A 16,907-nucleotide genomic window follows, 5' to 3' on the forward strand; every position below is an offset into this window, starting at 1 on the left:
ACTCCTGTGCTTAGTGGCTTCTGGACCCCTTCGAGTTTCAAGGTGAGAAAGCACTCTTTTTGTGGCAACTCCACCTCATGATTGATCGAGGTGGTGGTTCAAGGGCCTGTCCATTCTGCCCAAACTAGAACTTAGCTGGTGAGTAATCTCTGCTCCACAAGCCCTCATGGTAGAGGCTTTCTTAGGTTCATTCTAGACTGACAGCTCCTTCCAACCCTTTCCTTTCTCAGATGTTACTCCCCAGTAAACCTTTTGCTTTCTTAACTTCATCTCTAATTCTAAAGAGAGCTTTGGAAAGTATTAACCTCTGGACTGAAACCAAAGAAAAATCTACCATACAAAAGTCAACAGGAAAGCTGGACTGAAAAGATCCTTTCCCTACTAGGACTAGACAAGAGAAACCACTCCCCCAAGCACGTCATCAGGAACCAACTGGACAAAAATACAGTCAATGGAAATGAGATAAGAATAAAAACTTGGATGCCTGAAAGAAATGAAGGATTGATTAGACTCTGAAGAAATCTTGAGGGGGATCATGGAAATTCCTTCTCTAGGCAAGTTTTTAAAAGGACAGATTATCTATTCCATTGAAGCTCATGTCATTTTCAAAATCCTTACTAGAGATATTATTTTTATTTTCTTTAAAAGTTTTATAGATGACTGTATATATATATATATTTTTAATTTACATTCAGTTAGCCAACATGACTGTCGCTTTTAAAAATAGCAGAAGCAGGGGCACCTGGGTGACTCAGCGGGTTAAAGCCTCTGCCTTCGGCTCAGGTCATGATCCCAGGGTCCTGGGATTGAGCCCCACGTCGGGCTCTCTGCTAGGCAGGGAGCCTGCTTCCCTTCCTCTCTCTCTGCCTCTCTCTCTGCCTACTTGTGATCTCTCTCTCTCTGTCAAATAAATAAATAAAATCTTTAAAAAAAATAGCAGAAGTATTCAAGACTCAGTGGCAACAAATCCAATAACTTGATACACATGAAATCATCATAATAGTGAGAAAGGCTTGAACAAGAATCTGTTTACTTAGATTTAGCTATTTATTCATTCACCAAATATATGTTTGAACCCTCCTATTTTGCAGGAACAGTTCTAGGTATTAAGATATATCAGTGAATGAAACACATCCTAATATCCTGCCATTGTGGACATGATATACTGGAAAGAAAAAAAGATGATAAATATTATAGTAAAATAAATGTCTGTATAGTAAAATAAGTATCTTAAAAGGTGCTACATAATACATAATAATAAGAAGAACAGGGTAATCCAGAGTTCCAGGTAGGATATAGGTTCCAATTAAAATTAGGTAGATGGGGTAGGTTTTATTGAGGTGACATTTGTTCAAACTCTAGATTGAAGTGGGGCAATCAGCTATATGAATACTTGGGAGACAGAGAATACCAGGCCCAGGGAATAGGCAGTGACCTCAGGTTCTAATTCAAATTTTTCTACCTTTAAAACTCATCCTCTTCTCGTTGGTTCTGGCTATAATATTCTAAAAATGATGCCACTTTCAATCTTCTAGAGACTATTCCTTTCTCTTATAACCATCAACCAGATGCAATTTGATGAGATAATTGTCTGGCTGCAAACTATACTCATATTTACATTTTCTTTGCTCTATCTGAATATTTATAAAGACAAGGTGACATATTGGAAAACAGACCCTGAGGGGTACCACCCACACTCACACTGCATTTGTGGTATGACTTGTTGGGTGTTTATTCCTAGAACACTCATTAAATGTTAAGTGGTAAGCAGGACTTAGAAAGTCTCTAAAATCCAAACAACTTAAATGAGAGTCATTTTCTCTTCACCAGTTGGAAGACAAAGCAGAGACAAATTAAACTAATTTGCTCTCAGGCCAGTCCTCTTGTGAACATCCCAGTCCAGGCTGAATATTTAAAGTGACATATTTCATAATTGCTCACAGTGTATCAATGTTTCTTTTTTATGTAGAAATTAATTCTGGTAACTTTTACCTGAAACTGGCAACATTTCACCTTGCTTGCTAAAAATTGCTCAAAAGATACACACTATTCAGGACAATGGGAAATACCCTGCTTGCACCTCCCCATAGAAAGCCCACTTTCTGAATATCTTTGGCCTTTTAACTATCTCTCTTCCTTCCCCCACCCCAATGACTAGAATGCAGTATCTCCTAAAGGACATCAAAATTAGAAATTAGACCATAACAATAAGATTGAAGGTGTCGATAGCCCCTTGCAATGAGAATAAAGTTAACAAGCATCCAATAATGATATGTAACTTATATAATAAGGACAATGGATTTTTTTTAATGAGATTCTTTATGTGCATCGTGAAATTTTTGGAGTTCCTTAAAAGGTAGGTAGTGCATACTTTGAAATTGCATTATGTAATTTGTGTAACAAAATTTAAACATCTTGCATTTCCGGTGTATTTTTCCCAAGGATATCCAAATGTGCTGAAGATATGAATTCACTGATTTTCCGACTGTTCTTTTAGTAGCTAAGAATCAGGTGTTATTTTCCTGATTTCAGAGACAAGGAAGGACCCGGTGTCAACCTCCACCTCAACCACCACATATGTTGCTTTCTTGGTTTAAGTAGCCATTTGTCTCCTTCGCCTTCCAGCAATGTAATTTATTTTGCCTTTACACACACAGAGACAGGTACATTTTTTTCCCCTGACTGCAAAACAAAGATTTGCTGTGGATGTCACTCTTATGCTAAAACCTAAAACAGTCTTGTAAAAATGAATGGAGGTCATTTCATTTTCACCTTTAGCTTTGCAAAAAAATAAATAAATAAATAAATAAAAATTGATAATATCCAATATTGAGAATGGTATAGGGAATGGGTCCTCTGAGGCATTGCTGACACTGAAATGAAGTGCTACAAAACGTCTGGAAGGTTAGCTGGAAGTTTCTATTAAGTAAATAAACTAGTTTAATTTTCTTTGGGAAATCTACTTACAGAAATTAAAATCCTAGGATTCATACAAAACACATTTGTTTTTGCATGCTTTATAATGGCCCGAATCAAGCAAATGAACCAAGAAAAGCATAGGAAAATGCAGTTTCTCATCAATGAATGAATGACTGAAAATTTTCTAATTCATTTTTTTCTATGGAAAATCAGGTAAACATTAAAAAAGCAAATTACTTTTGCAAGCATTAGCTGGAAAGATGATATATAAACTAAATGAATAGATCAAATGGGTGGTAAAATATACAACATGATCAATTTTTTAGGTAGGAAAAAGCAATACTCGGATGTGAGAAAAAACATATTTGTCTACATATTTAAAAGCATGGAGAAAAATACAGCGGGATAAACCCTAAATTGTTCATACTGAGAAGCTCTATGTATCCCTGTGTTGGTAAATAAGGACAGAAGGAGTGGAAAGAAGGTGCCAAGGAGATTGGGGATTTTAGTTTGTTCAACTTCTTTGCTTCAGCATGAAGAAGTTTGAAATGAATACACCCCCCCCCCAACAAAATATTTTTTTAAGGAAGACATTTCACAGAATGGTGAAACAGAATGAGACGGATTTGGGAATCAGCCATACTGAATTTTCCTATCTAATGTGAGACACACCACTAACTGTTCTGATGATGTGTTTCTTCATATAAAATGGAGTTAATACTTACCTCTCTCTGTAAAGCACAAGGCACACTACTGGAAAACAGTAAGAACAGGACTAATGCTACTCCCAGGGTCAAAATGTTTTTCAGAAAGCAGAGAAGACAGAGACAGGGAGGGGGTAGAAATTCTTTGTGTCAGACAACAGAAATTGTTTAGTTGGGCGAATTTCCCCATTAACCAGCTGCTGGGTAAATTATTGCTGGAAGGAATATGTTCACACCCTCATATGTTCTGCCTTTGTGTCTTACAGATTTAGTCTCAAAATTTATCAGCCTCAAGATAAAACCCAGGGTGATGTAAAACCAAAATTTTAGAGAAGAAAATGTAAGGCTGCCTCACCACAGAAGTGGGAGGAGGAAGCAATCTAGTATAGTTAGCCAGTTCAGGTTAAGATTAGTAGAAGGTAACATGACAAGGATTGCCTACAACCACAGGAAGCTAGAAGAGACAAGGAAGGCCTTTGGAGAGAACCTGGACCTTGCCAACTCTTGATATTGGACACTTAGCCTCCAGAATGTGAAAGAATACATTTCTGTTGTTCTGAGTCACCCTGTTTTTGGTACTCTGTTAAGGAAGCCCTAGGAAACTAAGAGATTTTGCTAGGAAATCCAGGGATCCCCAAATCCTACATATAAGGTTATATAACATAACATAACATAAAATAACAGTCCATTTGGGCATTACAGGATTATAACAGAACTCTATAGTCTGGTTGGTTTATAAACAACAAATTTATTTCTTATAATTTTGAAAGCTGGGAAGTCCAAGATCAAAGTACTAGTATAGTCCATGTCTGGTGAGACCTCACTTCTGAGTTCAAAGAGAGCTTTCTCTGGCAGTGCCTTCATAAGACAGAAAAGGAAAGGAAGTTCCCTGGGATTTCTTTTAAAAGAGCATGACTCCCATTTATGAGGGCTCCATCCTCATCACCTAATCTCCTCCTAAAGATCCTACCTTCCAATATCATCACACTGGGATTTAGGATTTAACATATGATTTCTGAAGGGACAAAAACATAACGCCCTCTTCTTTTAGGGTAAAACTATAGGATTCAAGATTGTAGAGACTGGTTTTGGCTTAAGAAAAAGATCAAGATTTCTCTCTCTTATAGACAGCATGTACCTCATTATTCTAAAACCCCCTGCACAGAGGAGGTAGGCGAGAGGCACTATCATATATTTAAATCCCTATCTTGTCGGTGCTAATCTGTGGATTTCTGGCCGGAATCATTTTCAGTGCATTAACTTCTACATTTATATTTTTAAATATTGAAGATAACAAGATAAACTTTCAGTAAGGATCCGGTAATTTTCCCTAATTGAATCTGGTGTCTTATCCAATTCTGTTAACCTTCTTTTGGGTGAGCCATGGGAAGTTCCTTGTCTGATGTGGTTCTATGATGGAATGTATCTGGCTCATTTTAAGTCCCCCTCACTATTTGCAGATAGCTTTTACTTTTTAGTTCAGCACACACCCAAAGTACTTTTTGTAGTCTTTATGGAGCCTATGCTTGTCTTCAACATATTCTGCAAAATATTGCATCCTTCCGTACTTGCTCGAGAATGACATTTTTATCCTTCCTTGAATGTCACAGTAGCATACATATGATGTTTTCTTGGCCTGCTGTGCTCTTACCCACTAGTTGCACTTAGAGTCTGTTCCTTGGCACATAGAATGTACTAGGTAGCATGAGGATATTTCCCGTCCAACCCCGTTAAACATCTTTTACCATCCTCAGCTCAGCTTGCACCTACTGCACTTAAAGCAAAAGAGAATCTGGCTTTAGTTAACTTATCTTGCCATTCTCCACCGTAATAAAGAAATAGAATAACCATTCTCATCAAATTGTCAGGTATTTTGACTGAACTTTATACTAAATGGAGGCTATTTCTGCCTAATTTTGCCATTGGGTTAATGCTTTGAATTCTCTTATTTTACTATGAAATATTTTTCCAGTTAAGATGCAAACTCCTATTTACTCCAACAGAAATACCTGCAGAAACAAGCTTACCGTGTGAATGACTGATTGCGGAGTGAAACATAACAAAAACCCTACACTCAACAGTGTTATCAGTCACACTAAATCATAGGGGAAAATGCCTTGGTATTCACATCCTAAATCTGGAAAAAATTTTCCAATGGCAAATTTCCATTTTCCCATTTACTGTATAGAACTCTGTTAGCATGCCCTTTTGCCAAGTAAAATGGAACTATTATTACAAAGTATTTGTAATAAAAGAGACTTGGTGTTTAGTTGGGGGAACAACACTAAAATGCCTCTAAAAAGCAGAGCTACCTAATGAAATAGATTTGACATCTGTTTTTAGAATTTATAATATAACCATAATACCTAAATCTTCAAAGCAATGTTGAGTAAGACAGTGGTCAAGGATAGAATTAACTAGGAAAGACTTCCTTAAACAGACTGAATCCAAATTTGAAGGAAGTAATTAAGTAGACTGGCAGGGAAGAGATGAGAAGTCTAGGAAAGAACTGACTAGGATTTTCAGCTTAACTCTAAGACATTCATAACTCCACTTCTCGGTCAATCATAACATATCTGCACCCAGCTTCCTTGCTGAAAAAAATAGATATCCCGGAGTTTATGACTTCTATAATTTAAAATTGCTAAATTGGAGATGGATTAAAAAAAAAGTAGCAAAAACTGATTTAGCTGGAGTTGAAATTACTATGGATTCTAAACTCTTTTTTCCCCCAAGATTTTATTTATTTATTTGACAGAGAGAGGAATATTAGTGAAACCTTCAGTTTCCTCATCAGTGAATGGATGATAATAATCCATACTCCACAGGGTAGTTGTGGGAGTTAACAAGATACCATAGATAACGCAAGAAACATGTTAAACTCAAAGTAGATGCTTTCTCTGTGATGACTGGATCTCTGTTCTAGAGGTCACATGCATGTGTATGCATATTCTGCTAGGAACGAATGTGGAAGAAGAAAATATGAATTTCAGAGCAAGCAGTGCCAAGTCACTGGTATATTTCCAGTCTAAATAGAAATGCTAAGAGCTACCTTTGACAGAGATTATGAGAAGCTATTTGCAAATTCTTTTGTGGAATAAGAGTTTGTGTGTATGATTTTACCATGAAGTCTCCCACTCTGCTCTCCCTAGACACAAAAATCTGAGACAGTGTTATTCTCTGGGCCCCCTACAGGCAACTGTACCCTAACTGATTCAATGTATCAAAACATTGGCATTTGAACTCATCAATTCTCTTTTTATCTTCCCCTGACCTCAAAGGGGGACTAGATCACTGGAAAGCACTGATCCTTCTCTAGAAGTACAACATGATCACAAGATCTGAGGACTGTCCACGATAGAGTTCTCAGGGCTCTAAGCTCTGTTTTCCCTGAAGTTCTCATGAAAATCCCCTGAAACCGTAGGGTTCCCCACTTCCTCTGGAGGGTCTTGTTCATGACTTTCTGCACTGCCTGACTCTCCCTACTTTCTACCCCCATCCACTCTGTGTTCTTGTCACCAGGTGCTAATGACGTCAGTCTATCAGGCACAGTAATTATTGCTAATGAAGGAGGACAGGGAAGGGTTCATGGTCATCAGCCATGTGCTAGGAAGCACATCAGGTATCCACTTATGTCCTTTAATCTGATGAGTTTAGATATTCTTAGACTTTCTAGAAATAGGCTTTATGTCTAAGAGTGGCTATAAAATATACTTCTGTATTAATGGGGTTGATTGTGGTGGAGAGAACCTGTATACCTCTTCACATCTCATCCTAGCTTGGGAAGATGCTGACTCCACCCAGAGGTGGGTTAGTGCTGACTAAAATAGTGTGCCCTCAAAATGTGGATGGAATCTCAAAGTCTTCTTTTTTTGTTTTAAGGTTTTATTTATTTTAGAGAAAGAGAGTAAGCAAGTGTGAGAGACAGAGAGAGCACGAGCAGGGGGAGAAGGAGAAGTGGACTCCCCGCTTAGCAGAGAGCCCAATGTGGGGCTTGATCCCAGGACCCTGAGATCATGACCCGAGCTGAAGGCAGAGGCTTAACCCACTGAGCCACCCAGGTGCCCCAGAATCTCAAACTCTTTAAACCTCCCTGCCACTGAATTTATCCATAGCTCATCATGGCTGTCCCCTGACATTAAAGGTAGAAAGGAAGGGAAGTAGCCTGGTGGAGGCAGATAAGGGGAAAACAATGTTAAATATGGCTTTAGTATTGCACTGTAATGCTTGCTCATAATTGGTTGATGTCCTACCTCAGAAAGAAGTCCCTCCATATCTGATTTCTAAATGCTGAATTGGTAAATCTAATCCTGCTATTTTTTGACTTTCTGTGTAAACCCCACTGACTTCAGCTTCACTGCTGCACCAGTCCATTGGAGCACAGTAATGACTGCTAGTGGAGAAGGGCTTGGGGGACAACAATCACAACAAGAAAAGAATTGCCACCAGCTGATACGTGTTTTGAGGGCTTCCACACATTCTGCACAGATCACCTCATTTATCTTTCCTGCATCCCTAGTGACTGGAAGTGAACTGCAATAATACAGTTCTACTTTTTTTTCAATTAAAATATTTTTTATTTTCGAATTTTTATTTAAATTCCAGGCATTTAACATACAATGCAATACTAGTTTCAGGAGTAGAATTCAGTGGTTCATCACTTACATCGCTCATCACAACAAGTGCTCTTCACAAGTGCCCTCCTTAATCCCCATCACCCATCTAGCACATTCCCCACCCAACTCCCTTCATCAACCCTCTGTTCTCTATCCTTGAGTCTCTTATAGTTTGTTTTCTTTTCTCTTTTTCCCCCCTTCCCATATGTTCATCCGTTTTCTGAGTGAAATCATGTATTTGCCTTTCTTTGACTTATTTCACTTAGCATAATATCCTCTAGTTCCATTTATGTCGTTGCAAATGGCAAGATTTCATTCTTTTCAATGGCCAGATGATATTCCAGTATATAGATACATAGATATAGATGTAGACAGATAGATAGATAGATAGATAGATAGAGATAGAGATATATCCCACCTCTTCTTTATCCATTCATCAGTCAATAGACATTTGGACTCTTTTCATAGTTTGGCTATTGCTGATAATGCTACTATAAATATTGGGATGCATGTAGCCCTTTAAATATTTTTTTTTGATCCTTTGTGTAAATACCTAGTAGTTCAATTGCTGGGTAACACAGAAGTTCTAATTTCAACTTTCTCATGAATCTCCATACTGTTTTCCAAAGTGGCTGCACCAGCTTGCATTCCCATTAACAATGCAAGAAGGTTTCCCTTGGGATGCAGTCACAACACAGAGACTGTGACTTCTTAAAGCTCTATCAACTTTAGGAATAGAATCCATAGGTTCTGCTTATTGTTGGTGAGTATTAAAGTGCCATCTGATGACTTAATGAAGACAGCAAGCACTAATATTTAAGCAGGAGGAAAACTGAGGTAACCCTGTTTCCACCCTGCTCTATGAACAGCCTTCAGTCACTTACTAACATAACAAAACCCAACTTGACCCTGGTGGCAAAGAACCTGATTATGCCAGGCTGGAATGGATCAGTGGCTGTAATCACATTGAAATAACTCAATTGGGCAAAGAAGGGAAAAGCCTGTAATATTTCACAAACAAATTGCAAATGTAATTAATGATGATGACCTGAGAAGTGATCGATGATTTTCAAAGAAGGACAATGAACAGAAATATGATCAATATAGTGATGTCATTGAGACAAAAAAAATACTCAAAATATTTATAAAATGCTATTATTTGATCCAAATCATTAGTCACAGAAAACTCTCAGGTTCCCCCAAGTTCTGAATTCAGGCATCCCTACTGCTCCAAAGGTTAGATTTAAAGAGTGTGGTTAAAAGTATGGAAACAGTCCAAATAATTGGAGCTTACCCCTTTAATACCCTAATGGTTATTTACTATTTGAGAGTAAAAATTCTCCAAAATGTAAGATTCTGCTTTGTGTCCTCTAGAAAGAGGGATGCATGTAGATGCATGTCCTCTAGAAAGAGGACACAAAGCAGAATCTTACATTTTCTGGATGAAGTTCTGCCACTGTTAGGAATACTCATGACTCCAGAACTGGTAGACACCAATGTTTGAGGGGTTACTGAGGTGTGTAGGTCATCTCCCCTTCTCTGAAATATCCCAGAATAGAGAGTTTTTAAGTTATTAGGTAAACTTCTTAAATTTCTTCTGCTTCCTCCTGTGCCATCATGCTGCACACAGTCGGCTTATTACTGTCATGACCTACCCCTGACCCATCCATTCCCCCCATGCTACCCGCCACTACTTCTTGAAAAAGTCCATGAGCTTCAGAGCACAGAAAAGGGGTAATAGATGAAGATGAGCTCTGACGATCAGATTGCTTAATATGGTTAAACACATTCCTGTTTTACTCCAAGGATGCTATTATTAAGTCAGATGTGAAACTCCCTTCTGATACATACCACTGTCCTCTGATTAGATGTACAAATCTCTTGGTGCTTCCATTTCTCCATTTGTAAAATGAGAATAAGCATATCTGTTATGAGAATTGAGTAGAGAAACACATGTAAAGCATTGGATACTGATCCTGGCCCACTGGATGCCTTTCTAAATGAATTGTTTTCATTGACAGTGTTATTGCCCAGATTGTGTTGAATTCAAGAAGCTGTAGAAATTAGAGCAGAAGGCGCTGCTATTCCTTGCGGTCCAGTACTCCATCAACCACCACAGGAAGTGGTGAGATGAGGCATAACTGGAACACTAGTGTAATGAAAGGAACACTAGATGCAGTCAGAAATCTGGGTCCAAATGTTGACCTAGGTGTAGTTTTACTATGTGCCAGGCACTGGTCTAAGTATCTAGCATACACTAATTAGCTCAAGTTGTCACAAAAACCAGGAAGGCAGGTGCTGTCATTACTCCACCTTACTCATGGAGAAACTGATGCAAAAAAATTTAAGTGACTTGCCCCAGATCACATATTGGACAAGCCACAGATCTGAACCCAGAGAGACAACTATGTCTGGGCTTCACAGACTCTCAGCCCTCTTAGCTTCAGTTTTCTCAAAGGTAAAATGAGAATAAATAGCCCTACGCTGGAACTGGCAGAGGCTACAGCAAGGTCAAGTATGGTTGTCATTAAGCTGCTTGGCCAAAGATTTATTCTGTAGAGTGAAAGAGGATGGGCAAAGTTGTATCTTCTATCATCAAAGATGTGATAGAAGATTATTCTAGGTCCAGAGGCCAAGGACAACACATTTTAGCAAACCTCAATATGTTTGCTGTTAAAAAAAAAAAAAAAGGTGGGAACAAGTTATCATATTTTGAAAGAATTATTCGATTATTTAAAATCTTTTACTTTGTCAGTTAAGGATAATACCTTTCATGGTATATAAAGAAGTTCTTCTCACATGAGTTAAAAAATGACTATAGAAGCACATGTTTCAGTCAATATGTAAAAGTGTGTGCTGTTGGGGCAGCTGAGTTTCTCAGTGGGTTAAGCCTCTGCCTTCAGCTTGGGTCATGATCTCAGGGTCTTTGGATAGAGGCCTGCATCGTGCTCTCTGTTCAGCAGGGTAGGCTGCTTCTCCCTGCCTCTCTGCCTACTTGTGATCTCTCTCCCTCTCTCTCTCTGACAAAAAAAAAAAAAAAAAAAAAAAAAAGTGTGTGCTGTCCTCTAAATGGTAAACTGATATATTGGGGTGAGTTTATTTTGCTTTCCAGGTCAGTGTAATTGCCTATTGATTCTTAGGAAGGGAGAGACAAAAAGTGCCATTCAGAACCTTTGCTCTTTAATTCCTAAACAGAATTACAGCTTAGATGGAAAAATGACATTGTTGAACAGCACCTCTGAGAGCAAGGGCCAAGCCTTTTCCTAATTACTTGTGCAAAATTGATGCTCAGTAAACATTTCTTGATTTAAAGGTTTTACCTTGTATAAATAATTCCTGCTTTGTTAGACAAATTCATGTTGCATTCCTGATCAAGCACCTGATAGAGGACAGGCAAAAATATAACAACAGTAAACCTTTGCATCATTCAAAATTGCAAAAGTTTGTGTTTTAAGACTAATGGGCATCAGCATACCACAGTTTCTAAAATTATATAAGAAATCTCAATATACTGTGAAATGAATACACAGAACCCTACAGAGTTTGAAATTGCTCCTACCTCAACAATGAGGATTAACTAAAGTCATGGTTTCTTTACCTTCTTGGAATTTACAGAGGCACTGAACTTTATTTTGAACAGACAAGTTTTCTTAATAAGAGAGGGAGAGAGAAAATGAGAGAGAGACTGGAAGAAAAAAGGGAGGAAGAAACAAAGAGAAAGCAATCATCTAGGGATGTCATAAAGAAACTTTTATGCCCCAGGCATCAGTGGCAAATGGCCTTATATGAAGGAAAGCGTCTGACAAAACCTCTGCTAACCTCAGAACGATATGACACTTGGGATTCATGCTTCTCAAAACCTGTCTAACATCCTATGGAAACCATACTAAAGACGTCGATCTTGAAAAAATTAGGTAATTGTTCTTTTGATTCTCTATCTCCTTCCTATTATTTTCATTTGATTCATGTCTATTTCTACAGAATTTCCAGGAAGCACTTTACTCATAATTTTAAGGATTGTATGAAAGAAAAATGTAAACATGAACTAAACATACCCTATGGCCAAATCACTGAACAATGTAGTTACTGTAACTCCTACAAGCATAGTATTTAAAATCAGAATAGTCACAGAACTATATGTACTTCAGATCTCTAAACAGAATGTTAGCTTCATTTTGGACTACAACCTCTGATGGACCATTTCTTAAAAAGAAGATTTATGCATCTCATTAGAAATTTTCAGATATGTCTATAAAAGCTTCTTTTTTTCCTGCTAACTATGAGGCACTTATGGGTGCAGGAAATGTGTTGTTACAGCTCCGGTAGGTTTTTATCATCACATGAATTTGGCAGACCCCCAACCACCTGGTTTATTGCAAGTTTCAAATGTGGTCTCTGAACCAGTCTGTTTGGGATTCCTTGTTACTGGGCTGCAACAAGATAAGCAGAAGTTTGGCCAGGATGTAAGCCAACTGGACCAGGAAGCCGGCACTTTTTCTTAAAATGGTACAGCTTCCCTCATAAAGGAAGCTGTATGTCAGTTTACATTGTGGGGCAAGTTCTCTTGTGCCCTTAGGGACCAGTGATTGTTTATGGACTGGCTACTTTGAGTGGCAGTGCTCTAGCAGTCGATTTTTAAGTACAAGACACTCTAGTATGAAGCTTAAACTCTTGGGTTCTGGAGGCAGGTAAACCGGGATTTGAATCCTGGCCTCTCAACTCAGTATCCAAGGACCCTGCGTGAACTGCTCAAGGTTTGCAATCCAATTTCTGTACCTGTGAAACTGGGAGAGATGTGTCTCATACACATTAGGGTGAAGCTTAGACGAACTAATCAAACATGCTTAGCACAAAATCTGCCTATATGAAGAGATCAGCTTAAAATACGCTTAGAGGTGTTACTTCCACGTAACTGAGGAAATGAAAACTTTGCTGTCCTCCATACGACTGTGACTGACAACCAAAACCACCTGAAATTCTCTGACAAGTTAGGATAAAAACTTCCTTCAGCAGTGAAACACAATAGTGGTTGAGTACCTGAAAGGCTCACGTGGCATGGAAATACTCCCTGCTCCCCAAAGAAGGAAATGCATGCCTATTTCAGAGAAAGCAGGCATGGGAAATAAACAGGATAGAGGAAAGGGCTTAACATTTGATGTCAGAACATCTGGGGATAAACCCTAACTTTTAGAGGTTGCTTTAATTTGAGGCAAACAAGTTCTTAAATGAGAAAATAAGACATTTATACGCATGCAGATAGACACTGCATAGTTCTTGGTGCAGAGAAAGTGCTCAAGTTATTTTGTCTAGTTAACCATTACTAAGTGTGCAATATAGTTGACTTGGTTTTGTGCAGAAGTATATTTCTTATTCTGGAATCTGGTGATTGAAATATTTTAGTCAATATTTGCATTTATCTTCTTGTTCTCCACCACTGACTTACTAGGCTTACCAAGTCATTAACAAGAAAGGAAATCCTCCCCAAGTCCTGCCATATCTAAAATACTCTTAGAGTCACATCAAGATTCTGTAAATCATTGACAAGTCCAATTAATACCAAATCATGACACCACCATTTTGATAGCATTTAATTGCTTGGTTGGCATGATTTCAAGCAAAGATGGTAAAAATAAAATCTGAATAGGAGAGTTAGCATTAACTTGGGGTTTCCTCATCTCTGTTTATCTATCTACCAAGCTCATAAACCAGGAGCTGAGTAGACAAGAAGTGGGAGGAAGACCCTCATTCATCTCTATTCCCCAAGCCCAGTTTTATGGAAAACTATGAAACAGCAATTAATTATCAAGCTCTGCTCACTAACACCTGTGCTGAGGAGTATGCATGGGAAAAGACGCATGGAAATGAATCAATCATGTCTATTAGTGCAGACACATCTCCTCAAAGAGTGTAGTAAGATCATCTGTGCAAGCTCTGGCTGCCCAGTATGCACATACATTGTTCACACCCTGAGGCCGCGTCATGTCTGTGCTGATGGTGCTCAGCTAACCCAAACTTATTCAGTTCCTTCTCATGTTTTTTCTCTACCGTAATTACCTCCTAACGACTTCGTCCTGCCTCTAAGATAATCTCTCCTCAATTTATCCTCCCTAAGGCTGTGGGAATTAATTTTCCAAACTGCCAATCTGATCATGTCATTTCCCATTAGAATCTTTCAATGGCTGCCCATTACCCTTAGGATAAAATCCAAACTCCTTAGCCTTACCAGGTCCCTACTGATTTCCCCCCAGCCTCAGCTCATATTACTTACTCCCTCACTTAGTCTAACTACAGTATTTGCAACTCCTTCCCTGTTCCAAACTCTCCTCAGTGCCTCAGCCATGTTCCTCCCCTTTCTCCACATTATTATCAGACAAATTCTTACTTCACAGTTACCACATAGCAGAGGGCATCCCTGGTGGCCTCCTCAAACTTTCCAAAGGTTTGAGCAGTCCCAGCTCTTACCTCTCAGTTAACTTGCAAATCCAGTAATGAAATGATCAGTGTTCCTCTCTGAACCTCCCATTGAACTATAAGATCCCCAAAGGCAGGTAAGGTCTTCCTCTGTGACTCTCTATTTTCATTATCTATTACAGACTTGGCACATAGCAGGCTTTTAATCGATTATGAATTAACAAATACTCAAAGTGCAGAGCTGAAGTTGCCCAACAGCATATCTGAAAAGTATCCAAGCAAACTATAAAATGTTCTCTCTGGAATTCCTCACAACCAAAGCCTAAAATAGCCAATATTTATTCATCTTCAGTTCCAAGTAGCGTTCATGGTGAGGGGGCAGGGTGGACAAGACACAGCACTCAGCATCAGTTCTGGGCAGCTTCCCTGCTAGGTTCTTACTCTGTAGCTTAAACTGTCTTCAGATCAACCTGGTTTCCCGGCTGTATTGTTTTACACAAGGAAGGAGACACACATCAAGTGTGGAAACAACCCATACATGGTCCATGCTACCATAGAGCTTTTTCCATTAAAGAAAAGATTGCATTATTTTTCACAGGTCATAATAATAGAAATTATGTTCTAGTTTTCTTGCACTTAAAGTTGGATAACACTTTAGTAGTGTTAGGTTTTTTTGAATGACTTAGATAGGGACATGTAATTTAAACTGTTGGCTTAATAGTGTCAGTGTTTCAGTGGTCTCAGCTTCACCTGGAGGCTAATAGCTGGCCTATGTAGTTAATTGAAGAGCGCAGTTTGCTGTCCCCACTGAAGACATGACCACGGTCACACGGAGAGCACTTATCAAAGCTGCCTTTGACGAGTCTTCACAGCCACACACAGATCTAGGCAGATCCAAAACAAATATACAGAAAGTGCAACTTAGCTGGAGTCTGGACACCAAAGGGGAAGAGGGGAGGGGCCAGTCCTTTGTGCTAAGGGCAGTCACGTGCTGGAACTCGTGAGCAGCACCGGGTTACGTGATGGCGGAAGTCAGCAGATGAACACACACAAGTGCTTGATCAACTGTGAGTCATTAGGTGGTATTTGGATGTGTCCCTGAGATGCTGGATCTGTATTCTCATCTAAGAATCTGTGGCCTTAATGATCAGATATTTGGAATGCAGACGATCTGGGGACTTGTGGACATTTTCCAGATGAAGAATGAAGCAAATGGTGTGATTTATTCCCTCTTACCTTTTCAAATTATAGAGGACTCACATTTCCCTCCCAACTTGAGCAAGGTTGATTTTACATTTCCTACTCTTGTGTCTCCAAGGATTAAGAGCGTGAAGCATGCATCAAAGATTAAGCTAATTATTTTCTCGACAACATGAGGAAAAAACAAGCCAAGTTCTCGATTTGATATCTGAGAATATCCTGTGAGTCTTTACTTCTCAAAATAAATGGCTTCTCCTTCTGAGGCAAGTGCTGTTTCTGGTTTACTTGTTTGTCTTCAACTCCCCTCCTCATTCCTGTAGCTACAAGGGAAACTTCTCTCCTTTGGTATAAATAAGAGATATGGCTCCCGAGGAAGTTCGGTAAGAGATTACAGATAAAGAAATGCAAACAGTTACATTTCTCTAAAACGGAAACTTAGGCTTCCCTGGAAAATGGTTTCAGCATTTGGTAGGTGAGCTACTTGCTGATTGCTCATTATCATTTAGTGGAAAACCAACAGCTGTCATGGTAGAGCCAGGAGGAAATCTCTTTGGCTGTTTTTAAATTTTCCTATTTCTGCCTCATGTTTACTGAAAAGTTAGGCCTTTTTAGATGATGGGTATTTCTGGGAGTCAGAAGATATTTGTCCTTTAACAAGTTTAAGTGTTAAGGACTTTTCTGGTCAAGTTCTGGAAGAGCACTCTCTCCCACCACAACCCCATCAGCCCATCCTCAAAGGGGAGAGAACGGTGATGCTTGGCCAGGTGCCTTTACACCAGACCCTGGCTTCCTGAGGTAAATCAGGGAGAAAATGACCCCTTTTCTCAAGATACAAAAGAATAGGGCATGGCTCTCTAGGTTGTCAAGTATAAAGCAAAACAAAACTGTGATACTAGCTCCACAGGTCACTTTTCTTTCTTTAGACCCAACAAAGTAGAGGAAGAGGGCCACACAGCCACCCATTAGGATATGGCACATAGGAATTCCAATGCTGAGAGCCAAAGCACACCTAGGATCATTACTAGGCACGGACATAGGAAGAGCTGCGATCTTTTTT

General features: G+C 39.0%; 1 long non-coding RNA gene across 1 annotated transcript in view; it reads right to left on the reverse strand.

Annotated features, from left to right (window-relative positions):
* LOC101687085 overlaps window positions 1-14,793 on the reverse strand; it is a 178,877-nt gene extending 164,084 nt beyond the window's left edge. Inside the window, exon 1 of the long non-coding RNA XR_006605326.1 lies at window positions 14,702-14,793. This is a non-coding gene — a long non-coding RNA (uncharacterized LOC101687085). The remainder of the gene's footprint in view (window positions 1-14,701) is intronic.
* Window positions 14,794-16,907: the final 2,114 nt, after the last annotated feature.

This window comes from Mustela putorius, unplaced genomic scaffold, assembly GCF_011764305.1.
Source record: "Mustela putorius furo isolate JIRA1106 unplaced genomic scaffold, ASM1176430v1.1 tig00000145_pilon_pilon_pilon, whole genome shotgun sequence".
In the NCBI taxonomy this organism is placed as follows: Eukaryota; Metazoa; Chordata; class Mammalia; order Carnivora; family Mustelidae; genus Mustela; species Mustela putorius.